At 45.7% G+C, this 14406-nt stretch overlaps 1 protein-coding gene and 1 pseudogene across 1 annotated transcript in view; one reads left to right on the top strand and one right to left on the bottom strand.

Moving 5' to 3' along the window:
* LOC146042917 (carotenoid-cleaving dioxygenase, mitochondrial-like) overlaps positions 1 to 14406 on the bottom strand; it is a 95515-nt gene that overhangs the window by 42551 nt on the left and 38558 nt on the right. The gene's annotated exons all lie outside the window — the stretch shown is intronic.
* On the top strand, positions 8317 to 8435 carry LOC146044378 (5S ribosomal RNA; annotated as a pseudogene).

Genomic DNA, 14406 nt, shown 5'->3' on the forward strand with positions numbered 1-14406 from the left:
TATTAATAGAGAAGTTGGGCTGATTTCCTCCCACCTGCTGCCCATCAGAGTGCCCTGCTGCAGCACCGGGTCCCTCCGGAGCTGGGGTGAGTGTCCCTGAGAGCCGGGGGACAGAAAAATCAATCCAGGCGCGCCGCGGCTTACTCACAGCACCAAGCCGCGGGCTAAATTAATTGCTGCACCCGGCGGTCGGGCTCCAGCACCAAATCGCGGCCGCGAAACCGCCGCAAAACGGCTGGCTCCGATCCCGGGGGCCCCCAGCTCAGCCCCTACCCTGGTACACCCTGCCTCACCCTACCTTGGAGGCCCCGGAGCTGAATTAGAAGCACTAGACCCTGTGCTTCTCTCTCCCCTCTCCATAGGCGGCGGCCATCTTGAAAACTGCTGGGGTAGCTGCAGTGCCAGTCCTATCCCAGCACAGCACTAATAACTCTGGGAGATCTGGGCCTGATGCCCTGAACTATTCACCCTCCCCTCGCTGCCTTCTCACCCCCTTCGATATATCTGGGCTCCCATTGAATAACAGGAAGCTCAAAGTAGCCCCTCGCCTGGCCAGTGATGACCACCCTGATCTCCCCTAGTACTGCTTCACTGCAATTTGTCCCCCTCGGAGAGAGCTACCTGCCATATCCCCAGCGATTAGAACTCTAATGGCTGACTTTAGTAGCCTCACCAGATGGGCCCCCATTGTGCCACCCCCTTAGCCACCCATGATCTGCGGTGAGTAGAAGGGGTGCATTGGATAGCTAACTTCTATATATTGTCTCATACCTTTATCGGGAAAACTTTATCTTATACTTCTAAACTATGCCTTCAAAAAGACAAAAAGTCTCCAAGTCCGTCTCCCAGGTTTCCTTCTTTAAACCGTCCCCTCAACGTACCGCCACTCATAGTACGGTCACACCCCCTGCGGGACCTGCACTCCTCCCTCTTCCCTCACCTCACCATGAGGATCGCCCTACACCTCAAAGCGTCCCACCTCCGTCGAGGTTGGAAGATAGTGAAGCTTTAACTGTTGGCACTTTGCGGCTATTACTACACCAATTCAAAGATGAAGTCACATCTGAATTCCGCACGTTGCTACAGTCATGCCAGCGCTCCGTGGATGATATTGGGGAGCGCACCGATCACCTGGAAACCAAGCTAGGTGAAACTGTTGGGTCTCACAATGCCTTAATAGACTCACACAACTCTCTGGAGGACGAGGTAGCAGCTTTACGTAATAAGGTTGCGGACCTGGAGGACCAATCTCAAACTGAGGGGGATCCCCGAAAATGTCTCCAATAGCAGTCTCCACGATTTTGCCATGGACATATTTAAGAAGCTCCTCCCCTCGGCATCGACCCACGATCTGCTTCTGGACCGTATACATCGATTACCAAAGCCGAGAACCGCCCCGGAGGGAGCTCCAAGAGATGTCCTCATGCGAGTCCACTTCTACCACATTAAGGAAGCTCTGCTTAAGGCTTCTAGGCCTACATCTGCCACTGTAGATGCTCTGGGCTCACTACAGCTCTTTGGAGATCTTTCTCAAATTACCCTTTCCAAGAGACGCTCCCTGCAACCTCTCCGGAAAGCAGATATCCCATATCGATGGGGGTACCCTACTAAACTCCTTATTTCCCGTGAAGGCTCCACCATCTCTATTACCAACCCCGAAGAGGGTATGAGACTACTTGCTAATTGGAACCTAGCCGATTGCCCGAACACTCCTCTCCCTAGGCCGTCGACTCCAGCAGGTCTGGTCGACGCATGAGAAATAGCGGTATTATCTGTTCTGCTTATTACAGGTCTTTCTGGCTCGGTGGTTCTTTGTTTGGTCTTAGATATATCCATTTACTCCCCTGATGTTGATGACAGGATATACCCAAATTTTCTACATTCTGATACGTAATTTAGCCATGTGTTATCCTGCCTAGCTATTTGCAAATTTGATGTTGCTTTTTTGTTAGTTTTTCTCTTTTGTATATTTGTTATATATATATATATATATATATATATATATATATATATATACGTATCTTTACATGTGTATGTATGCTGGTGGATCTCTGTCTCTCGGTCATATGCTCAGGAAATGTAAATATACACGGCGGCGACGGGGCCTCGGGTACCCCGCTGTTGATGCCAAGCGTCTCCTGTAACAAAACAGGTTTTTCTTCCCTTTTTCAACATTCACCCCAGAGATCCATATTTTCTATGTTCATAAGGTTCTTGGTTTATGTCTGTCTGACTATTAGGTGGCTGTGGGGGGGGGGGGGGGGGGGGGTTGGCCACCACCCCCTCTCATCTTGATAGGTGAGGCGCTGCCTCTTTGGCGCCTTACTAGGACTCCATATGGAGTCTGTTTGTTATTTCTGTTTTTTATGTGCTTCTTGTCTATTATCCCTCCCCCATGTGTGTTGTCTGTCTCATGTCTTCCCCTCTGCGCACCAAGGTCGTATGCCATCACCAATACTGTTTCTATGTTTGAAAATTACATATTTCTTCCTTTTCTACTATGGTTAATGTTATATCACTAAATGTCAAGGGTCTGAATTCCCCACAAAAGCGAAAACTGGCGCTTTCCTCTTTTCATAAAATGAGGGCACATATTGTCGCTATCCAGGAAACTCATTTTAGACGCTCTGACCCTCCTCGTTTCTTTGATAGCCATTTCCCCCAGTGTTATACGGCGAATGGCCCGACTAAAAAAGCAGGTGTGGCCATTCTCTTTTCGCTTCACAGCCCCTTCGTATTAGAATCCCAACTAGTAGATCCAGAGGGCCGATATCTTATACTGGTGGGGACCCTGGACGGCATTGCAGTCACCCCAGTATCATGCTACACCCCTAACTCTAGACAATTAACATTCTGTAGGAAATTATGTGTGAAGGTTCAGCAATGTGCGAAAGGTGCCATAATGATGCTAGGGGACTTTAATTTAGTTGTAGATCCTACAGTTGACAGATCCCGCCCGACGAAATCTCCTCTCCATGGCCCCCAGCCCTCCCACTCCAACCCCTCTGGATTTAGACACTTGCTCGGGGAATATGACCTCTATGACGCATGGCGTACCAAACACCCGACGGTTAGGGACTATTCGTTCTACTCGCATGTGCATTCCTCGTATTCTAGGATTGACTTAGTCCTGACCGATAAATGGACCTTACCGTCAATCACCAAGATTGACATTTTACCTATGACCTGGTCTGACCATTCCCCCATATTTGTTGCCTGGGATATAGGGGACCGTAGAATGACCCCGAGCCCTTGGAGACTTGGCAAATATATGTTATCTCAACCAGAAGCCTTTCAATCTATTCAGCAATCTATAAAAATGTACATGCACTCTAATGCCCCCGAGGACACATCTGTTTTTAACCATTGGTGTTCCCTTAAAGCAGTGATACGTGGAACAGCCATTCAAACTGCCGCTAGGCTCAAAAGAGCCCAAAAACTTAAATTTGCTCAGGCAGAAAAGGAGGCAGCAAGACTAGAAGAGGCGCATAAAAGAGACCCCCTTAATAAATCCATCTATAGACTTTTGCTTTCTGCGAGGGAGAGGGTTAACACCTTTTCACTCCAGGAAGTGCAGCGTAATCTGTCTCGTATGAATCAGAGATTTTATGTTCTTGGCAATAAAGCCGGTCGGCTTCTAGCCCGTAAATTGAGAGGTCGTCGAGCTAAGGCTCGTATACACCACGTGTACACTTCTAGGGGATCAAAGGTCTCTGATCCAGACGATATTGCTAACGCCTTTGCTGAATACTATTCCCAGTTATATAATTTGCATTCTGACTCTAATACACCCCAACCTCGGGAAGCAGACATATTATCCTTCCTTAACAAACTAGCTCTGCCTAAGTTGGACCCTGAGACTTGCCTGGCCCTAGATTCCCCGTGGTCCCTCCCTCAACTTGAAAAAGCTATTGACGGTCTACCCCGGGATAAGGCCCCTGGACCGGACGGATATCCAACCAATTTTTATAAAAGCTACAAAATGGAATTGGCCCCTATATTACTGAACGTCTTTAACGAGGCATCCAATACCAGGAGGTTCCCAAAAGAAATGTTGGAAGCACAGATTGTAGCGATCCCAAAGCCTGGTAAACCCCCCTCCTCAGTTCAAAACTATCGCCCTATAGCGTTGCTGAATACAGATATCAAACTCTATGCCAAACTAGTAGCAAATCGTCTTTGCCCCTTCTCCCTACCCTTATCTCTGCAGACCAGGTGGGCTTTGTTCCGGGAAGGCAGGCCCCAGATAATACTCGTAGAGTCTTTAATGTCATTGAACATTGTGATTTCCATAATACTCCGCTGTTAGTATTGTCGTTGGATGCAGAAAAGGCATTCGATAGATTACACTGGGGATACCTAAGATCTGTCCTAATGGCATTTGGTTTTCAAGGTAGATTTCTAGACTCTATCTTAGCCCTGTACTCCGACCCGTCTGCAAAGGTATTTGTTAACAGTAGTCTCTCCTCTGCGTTTAATATAGGTAACGGCACCAGACAGGGATGCCCTTTGTCGCCCCTTATATTTGCATTAGCGATCGAGCCCCTGGCTGAGACTATTAGAATTGACAGTGAGGTGGAGGGGCCTGTGATTGGAGGTGTAGCCTGCTGACGATATCCTCCTATGCCTGTTGAACCCCGAAACTTCTCCTCCCAGACTCCATGCCATTCTCGACGAATACGCAAAAATATCATATTATAAATTGAATACCTCCAAAACTGAAGCTCTCCCACTTAACATCTCCCTGGCGACTCAGGCCTCCCTCAAAGATAGTTATAAATATGCATGGCAACAGCGTTAAATATCTGGGGGTTCAGTTGGCCAGAGACACTGACCTTATCGATTGTAATTTCCTACCATTACACTCCTCATTCGAAAAGCTGATAAAAGAATGGCTGCTTCACGAAATCTCATGGTTGGGGCGTATAGCTGCAGCTAAGATGGTGTTGTTGCCTAAAATGATGTACCTTTTTCGTGCCATCCCGCGACCTATCCCCAGACCCATCAGTCTTAGAGCTAACCAGCTATTTTCACGATATATCTGGAAAGGTTCTAGACCCCGTATTGCCAGACATATCTTAGTTTTGCCTAAACACTCCGGAGGTGTTGCCTATCCAGATCTTAACAGTTGTCATTCGGCCTGTATACTCAGTCAAGCCTGTGATTGGTATGATGTCACCTCCCCCAAACCCTGGGTTGTTATGGAAAGATCCTTTCTGGAAAAGTATAATCTCACCGAATTATTTTTACTCCCCGAGCAGGCCATCCCATCCTGGAAGGGCCCTGGAATCTCAAACAGGACCACTCTGCAAGCATGGCACTCTGTGATTTCGGATGACCCTGATGTGACATTACCAGCCCCCAGTCTCACTATTGGGACTCTGGCTAGCCTCATTCCCGATCTTCAACTAGACCCTTGGAGGGAGAGAGGCATTACTTGCTTGAAGGATATTTTTGGTACAGACGCCTTGCTTTCCTTCTCCCAATTACAGGCACAATTTGATATCCCTAAAGCGGATTTCTTTAAATATCTACAAATACGCCATTGGTTATCCACTTATAAGGTTAGGCCGTTCACTACTTTATGTCTGCCTACTGTGGTCTCTTTTAGACTGGCCTCCCCTAACCACAGAGGAGGGATATCCCGTTGGTACCAATATATTACTTTGTTAGGCAAGAAGGGGAAATTAAATTCACAACTTAAATGGGAGAGAGATTTGTCCAGAGTGTTTCTAGATACTGAGTGGGATTCAATCTCTAAGTCATGTTTTAAGGTATCTAAATGCCTCCACCATTGTGAAATGTTCTATAAATTGTGTCATAGGGCCTACTTTACCCCACACTGGCTGCACCTAATTTGGCCGTCGGTGTCTAGTATATGTTGGAGAAACTGTGGATGCATCGGAACAATTTTACATACTTTCTAGGAATGCCCAGTTTTGCAGCCGCTGTGGACTGAAGTATTCTCCCTAATCAGCGAAGTTCTTGGAATGCATGTACCTGTCGATCCCGTGGTTGCTCTGTTCCATCATACCCCAAATCCACTTCTAGGCTGTGATAGCTACCTACTGGGCCACATTTTGATCTCTACAAAGGCAGCCATAGGACAATTGTGGAAATCACACTCAATACCCAGTATACAAACTATAATTAATAATACTCATAAACACTTTCTGTTTGAGACAGCGGGCTGCAGATACTCCTCCTCGCCCTCCTCAATTCATATAAAATGGTTTAAATGGAGTGAATATCGGGAGAGACAGGGACATTCTACCATATATAGTGACCCCATTGACATGTCCGTACTACATTCACCTGAGCTTGGCGACTACTCCTAACTGAATATGATATCAGTCCTTGGTGTGTGATATGTGCGTCCCCTTACCTTTATTCCTCCTTCTGCGTCTGTGTTGTTATGTTCTGTGGTGTCCAATACCACTTTTATTGTTTATAGGATAAGCTTGTCCTAAAAATGTCCTACATACTGACTGTTAGGTTTCGGGTGTGACCCCACCGCCGGGACTGCTGTTTAGGACAGCCACGGCCAAACCCTATACTACCTCTGTTGTACCCCCCAGGCTGGGTGACCGACTCCTGCAGGTGTTACTAGGCTTCGCCTGTAGCCGCCACGTTTGAATGGGTAGGTTAAGCCCACCCAAGCTCCGGTGCAGCCAGGTGTTATGAGAGGACAAGGAGCCGGGGACCCCCCTAGGGTACGGTCAAGAGGAAAGCTGACTGAGGGGCCTAACTGAAATTAACAAATGGCGACTTGCCGGGCCCTGGCTAACGCAACTAAGCGCCCGCGACCTGGTCGCCACAACCCGCGACAACCGTCGCCCAGGGAACCATACAAAATATAAGACACAATACCAAAGTATACAAAGAGCAGGAGGGACTGGAAAACCCCAGAAAAACTGGGAGACAAGGGGAGAGAATGAGTGGGAAGCAATGGACCTTCCCAACATAAATGACCTGCCAATGCGGCAGACAGAGAACACAGGAAATGAGTAAGGTAATGACAATAAAGAAGGTGTGAATGAAACTACCCCAAAGGGGCAACTCACGACACAGATGGAACCAATGGAAGAGGAGACCACGAAGGAGCCGCTGGGAACAGCAGGGAAACGGACCGGAGAGCAGCAGACAGATAGGTCCAAACAGGAGCTATCACCGGCGAGGACTGCAGGGCTGGCTTCCTAGATAAGAAGGCTAGGAGCCAATGAGAATGGAGGCCTGAGTCCCGCCTGTCATAACGAGTCCTTTCCAACACCTGCGGCCTGTTGAATTTCGCGGCTTTTCCTCTCTGCCTAGCAGCGTCTGCCGCGTCTCAGGCGCTGAGAGACGTGAGGAGGGAGGACGGGCGTCACGCTCTGACGCTGCTTCCTCCGGCATCCCTGGTTGCTAGGCAACCGGACGTCAGAGCCGGAAGGACAGGCGGCTAAGCGTACATGCCGCTCTGTCCTTCCAGAAGCGCTCCCACGGCGCCTAACACTGACATTGATTTTTGTGTACTTGTACTTTGTTTTCGGATTCTGTGCATATCAAGTCTATATACATTCCTATCTGTATGTATATTAATATGTTCATTTTTCCAAAACCAATAAAACATTTAATATTTAAAAAAAAAAAAAAAATAGTGAAGTTGGTGGTAGAGGAATAGCTGGTGGTGTAGTTTTTAAAAGAATACACCATAATTGATGTTTTCATTCATTCCAAATGGGCTGATTGTATTCAGTTTAAAGATCCACTCACTTTCTTTCCTGGTCAGCATGTTGGTCAGGTCTAAACCTCGTATGCCAAGGTTGACTTTGTCTAGGCCGAATACTTTGAGTCCTTTGTAATTATCTTGGTGTTTGGTATGAAAGTGACGGGCTACTGTAGCTCACAACAGTAGCCCGTCACTTTCATACCAAACACCAAGATAATTACAAAGGACTCAAAGTATTCGGCCTAGACAAAGTCAACCTTGGCATACGAGGTGGAGACCTGACCAACATGCTGGCCAGGAAAGAAAGTGAGTGGATCATTAAACTGAATACAATCAGCCCATTTGGAATGAATGAAAACATCAATTAAGGTGTATTCCTTTAAAAACTATACCACCAGCTATTCCTCTACCACCAACTTCACTATTAATAACACAAAACAATTACTCATTAAGCACGTTTCTTTTGCACGCACCCTTCACAAGTACAGTGGTTAATTTTTGCACCAGTTTCACAAGTTTTTTTCACGTATTATTACAACAGTGCTAAATCACCACATCCACCAACACTAGACCCTCAAGATGTCACAAACCAGATGGAAACTGTTCATGAATACGACCAAACCATTGTTGGATCGCCCAAACTCTGCCGAACTTGGAAGCTAAGCAGCAAAGGGCCTGGCGAGTACTAGGATGGGAGACCACCTAGGAACACCAGGTATCGTATAATATTCTATCAAAAAGACCACTGGGTTATAATAAACACCTTTCACGAATAAACTACTATCACATTGCATAGTTTCTTCGTCCTTATTATCGTATCACTCTTTGACCTTAACACCATTATAATTTCACCACACTAGCATAGTCTTTGTGGCACCCAATTCTTATTACCACCTGAGCACCTATTAAACACTAAAACTAACACTAAAAATAGGAATAAAGAATAATCAAAGGCGCTGACTACTGCAGCAAAGCAACTAACCTACCTGTTACCAGCAGCTCTTATGTCTATATCTCTGAAAACGACTGCAAGCTCTTGTGTTTATACCTCTGAAAATGACTGCAAGAAACATTGACTGTATCAACAATAATTTTTAGTAAGTTTTAACTTTTTTCCTTTTTTCCCCACAAAATTTTTAATCCCATCCAAATAGCAACCCCCCTCCCCTTTTTCCTCCCTTTCCCCGCCTTCCCCCCCCCCCCTTCCCTTTCCACTATTTACCGATTATCAGTGTGGCTAATCACAAGAAGGAACTCTGCCAATAAGCTGTTAAAATTAAGCCTATTTATATTCTGCACTAGCGCAAACAAATGGATATCATCATAGGGCTTTTATTAATAATATCTCAGATATGATAAACGGCAAATTAATAACAACCTAAAAATCTCATATCTACAAGAATGCAGCCAAAGATAACGGAGCTTACAATAGCCGTACCACAGACTAGCAGGATCCCTAATTAAGGCAATATATACGGGATAAACAATCACTGTTTAATAAAAAACATTTCCACAAACCGGCATCAAAAGCATTACCCCCAGCAACAGGAACGCTATCACACATCGTAACAACAGCTAAACACATCATTGGCCAATACAGCCAAGCCCCCATCCCTGTATGGCTAGGAGTTCCAGCCCAATACATTGGATGAAACAGCCGCCAGTCACTCAATCTATCACTGGATAGGCTGCAGACTCCAATATGACACAGGGTTCCCCCACAGACAGCCACACCTCCCGTGATCAAGCGCCCAGCGAAACGTACGTCGGGACTTGCCGATCACGTGGTGTACACACGTGACCGGCGCACAGCTGACAGACGGGGACAGACCAGGAAACCAGCAACACGGCGGCCACTTGCGGCTCTCAGCGCACAAGATTCCAGGGACTAAGGTAACCGCTGGACGTGTCCAGCGGACCCCCACCCCTCATTACTATTTGTGCTGACAGCAAACCATGCTACATGCTATTGTACAGCTCTATTTGCAAAACACCGTTTTTTTCATCTATTATTATTTTTATTTTTTGTATGTGACCAATGTTTAAAACTCCCACAATCATTACCTATTCATTGGTAGTAACCTTGGGAAATATGAGGATCACACTGGGTCCATACTAAAATAATAAAAGCGGCGACTCTGTCTGCAGCTACCAGGTACTAACCTGATTAATACCAACCATAATCTTGCACAGCGCTGAGACAAGATAAGGAATGGGTGTAAACGTATATAATTTTTAATGATGTTCAAAATAAAGATCATGTTTTAAACAGGTGTAACAATAACCTTAAACCGCAGTCTGTAAGATAAGAGTGCCCCCACCCAGAGTATATCTTTCTTCTCCCTCCTCCCTTGGAAACAGTATTTACATAATATACAGAAAGCAAGGTTAATCGCACAGGATAAATATATATTGAAAACTGATATACTGTATTGTGACCCCTTAAATAATCATGTTGTACATATTGTCATCATGGCAAGGGTGTGCTATCACGGGACATGAGATTGGAGCAAGGAACAAATTCTTGGAGAGCAAGAGAGAGAATGTCACTTTGTGATGCACCAAAAGAGAGAGAATTTAAAATATAACCTTTATTTATTATTTTCTAAGACCTCTAGCGAAAATAAAAGGACACAATACATACATTTTTAACATAAAAATATCCTTGTTGCCGTGGGGTCCCACTTCTCAATTTAATTTTAATAAATTTAATGTTTTCACTTGGATTGTGTTTATGCTCTTTTTGTCTGTAAGTAAAACTGGTTAATAAAGATATTTCCAGTTATCAGTACTTTAATACCTATGGTTATTAGCGGTATCACTGTGAGTGCCTTATTTATATAATATGCAAAACCGAATAAATCTGGGGTGTGAGAATAACCATCAATTTATGGTCCCACACAACAGAGAGGTATTCTTTTAATCAGAGTGGCAATAGACATGCGCTCCCAAATTAATTAGTAAGGTGCCCGATAAAATATCTGAGCCCTACCTTGGGCTAAGCTATGTAAATTACCACTGGTATAGACGGGGCAGATCACAGTAAGCGGTGAGCTGTGTGCTGTTGGTCCGGTCTGTCAGCCGGGACAGCGGAGCTCGCAGTGTGAAATCAGTTGCACTGCGCCCACTTGTCACATCGGCTTGCAGGTAGCGTGACCGGCTCTAAGCACAGTATGTGGCAAGGTCTTGAACAGCCTGTCAGCCAGTGTACACGGCAACGGAGTCAGGTGGTGCACACCAAGCCTGTTTGCCGAGCTAAGTGCTTAGTGCATGCCGCTGCTAATACCGCTAAAGGAAATAAAACAGATCAAAATGCATTCATAAAGGAGAGGGGAAGTGGGAGCACACCACGGAGTGTACAGTCGGCGTACGCTTCGCTAGTGAGCTTCGTCAGGACCACCTCCCGCACTTAGGCCACGCTCCCCCAAAATTTTACTGGGGCCCGGCATTCCTCTCGGCTGCCCTGTGCACGCAATGACCCGCATACATGCGCAGTCATTCGATACTCAATAGAATTGCCAATTTGCACAACAGTGATCAACTCTGAATAACCCCCTATATCGTTAGCGATACAAGCTCCCGCGAGTCATTAAGATCCAGAAAATGCAGTAAAATCAGCGGCCGGTGATGACACTGAACGATCGTAAGCGATATCACTCACTTTGTAGGCACTATATCGTTTGCCTGAAAGCTCCGACGATATTTTTAATGATGAATCGTGTACCCAGCTTGAGAGTATATAATAAATTTTTTCATATTACGGTACAAATCTTTATTCTTTCTACACTTTCCTTATATTCTGTAACCAATATTTCGCCATATAGTATTTTAACATTCCCTGAAAAAAAAAATATATTTAAATAAATGAGTTATATATTATACCTGTGAGATAAGTGGCTATCGGAGCTATTACTCTCCTGTGCACCGCACATTTTTTCTTTTACTTTTAGTTCTCCTATTATACCCTGTCCTGTGAGTTCCCACTTTAGCAGTAAGGAATTGTTAAGCATTGCTAATGTAGACAGGGATTATAGATCTGTTTATAAAGCATTGTTAAGTCCTTATTCCTGGCAGGAGGAAAGCAGCTGGCATATACAGTGTGCCAGCTGGCAGTATAATAGTACATAGTCCCCATCTAAAATGACCTTTTCACAACTTTATAATAGCAGATTAATCAATCTGTACTCTGTAGTAATACAATGAGAACATTTATAAAAACCCTGCTGTATATCAAGCAACCAATCAGATTCAAGATTTTACCTATCTAGTACATCCTATTAACTGTTAAGGGGTGTACACAAGGAGCAAATTTGTGCTATTTTCTAAGCAATCTGACTAGATTGCTTAGAAAGTAAGCACAGATCTCTTCATGTGTATGCTCCGAGAGATTAAATATCTCTTGCTAACTAAGTCAGTGCATGCAGTCAAAATCTAGTCAGATTGCTTAGCAAATGACTGCAAATCTCTCTGTGTGTACAGAAAGAGAGATACTGATCGCAATCTCTGATTCTGCATCACTACCCTGCCTTTTTTTGCTTAAGCAAAATTGCTTAGAAAAATTGCTTAGCACAAATCTCTGCGTGTGTATGTGCTCTCCATGGGAGATCTTGACACCAGCAAAATTGCTTAGAAAAATTGCTTTGCAAAATTGCTTAGCACAGATCTCTACGTGGGTATGCCCCTTTAGCTAGACACTGTAGGTTGCTATGGACACAACCTCTGTGGGTTACAGTATGTTAATATGGTTTGATAAATGTTCTCCATACTGTGGCCCCATAGCCAGACAGACATAAGCCTTCATTTCAAGCTGTGTTAGACAATATTTGAAGCCATGCGAATAAGTCCAAAACCCTTCGGAAAAGGATCACGTAGAAGGATGTTGCACAAGTCATCGCAGGCACAGAGTAGCCAGAGACTAAAGGTGCCCACACACTAGTAAGATTTATCTTCAGATCTGGCTGGTTGAAACAAAAACATGGTTATGGATGAGTGACAGTTTGCCAGTTTTCCAGCATTTCCAAGCAAATGGTCAACTATCATTTGCTCTCATCCATAACCAGTTTTTGTTCCAACCAGACAGATCTGAAGATAAATCTGCATGTGTATGGCCACCTTTAGGCCCTGATCCTGATCCCTTTGGTCCCCAGCGTTTTCGCTCTGGGGACTGATGGTGAAGTACAGCGCATGCGCATATTCTCATATGCGCAAGGTGGGCTTCTGTGCGGGTGCCTTTGCCGACCTGCACTGTCGGCGTGGCACTATCACAGGATGGGGATGGGGGGGTGGCGCTCCGACATGGAAATGCTCAGCGTTTCATGGGCGTCTCCATGCAAATGCTGGGCAATCCCATTTAAATGTGGCCATGATGCTGTGTGTTACATGACATCAGCCGCCCGCCCTGTCTTTTTCCCGGAGCCCACAAATATAAGTCAGTATCCACTGACTTATATATGCAAGCCCAGGAGACTCGGTAAGCTGAGATCTTCACACTCTGGGACTCGGAAGCTGCGATCTTCACACTCTGGGACTCTGTAAGCTGCGATCTTCGTACTCTGGGACTTGGGAAGCTGCGATCTTCACACTCTGGGACTCGGTAAGCTGCTATCTTCGGACTTGGTAAGCTGCGATCTTCGCACTCTGGGATTCAGGAAGCTGCGATCTTCACACTCTGGGACTCTGTAAGCTGCGATCTTCACACTCTGGGACTCAGGAAGCTGCAATCTTCACACTCTGGGACTCGGTAAGCTGCTATCTTCACACTCTGGGACTCGGGAAGCTGCGATCTTCACACTCTGGGACTCTGTAAGCTGCGATCTTCACACTCTGGGACTCAGGAAGCTGCGATCTTCACACTCTGGGACTCGGTAAGCTGCTATCTTCGGACTTGGTAAGCTGCGATCTTCACACTCTGGGACTCGGGAAGCTGCGATCTTCGCACTCTGGGACTCTGTAAGATGCGATCTTCACACTCTGGGACTCTGTAAGCTGCGATCTTCACACTCTGGGACACAGAAAGCTGCGATCTTCGCACTCTGGGACTCGGTAAGCTGCAATCTTCGCACTCTGGGACTCTGTAAGCTGCGATCTTCACACTCTGGGACTCAGAAAGCTGCGATCTTCACACTCTGGGACTCGATAAGCTGCGATCTTCGCACTCTGGGACTCGGGAAGCTGCGATCTTTGCACTCTAGGACTCGGGAAGCTGCGATCTTCGCACTCTGGGACTCAGGAAGCTGCTATCTTCGGACTCGGTAAGCTGCGATCTTCGCACCTTACCGAGTCAACCAGAATCAGACCCTTACTCTGCTGCTGTGATGAAAACAGGCATATCTGGCCTGTTGCTGATGTCACATACCCTCCCCTAAAAAGCTTGGGCACGTCTGAATTTTCAGTGTCACTCGCAGTATTTTTTCTGGCACGCCTAGTATTTTTCAGGGCACTAACATGAAACGGCCGGTTACAACCAACAGACACCTACTTCCCATCAATCACCAGCGATCAAAATAAGTAGTAAGATGTCATTTCTGGCCAGCCTCTCGCACATGCATTGCCGCCATACGCGTGCGCAGTGTATCCATAATCATCCGCCAAGTGAATTACCCTCCATGTCGTCATTGGGTTTGTGTAGTACAAGGTTAAATGGAATCCGTTTATTTACCTCAAGCTCAGTGTCCATAACAATTGATATGTATTCCTGT

This window comes from Crinia signifera, chromosome 19, assembly GCF_055691185.1.
Source record: "Crinia signifera chromosome 19, ASM5569118v1, whole genome shotgun sequence".
NCBI lineage: Eukaryota > Metazoa > Chordata > Amphibia > Anura > Myobatrachidae > Crinia > Crinia signifera.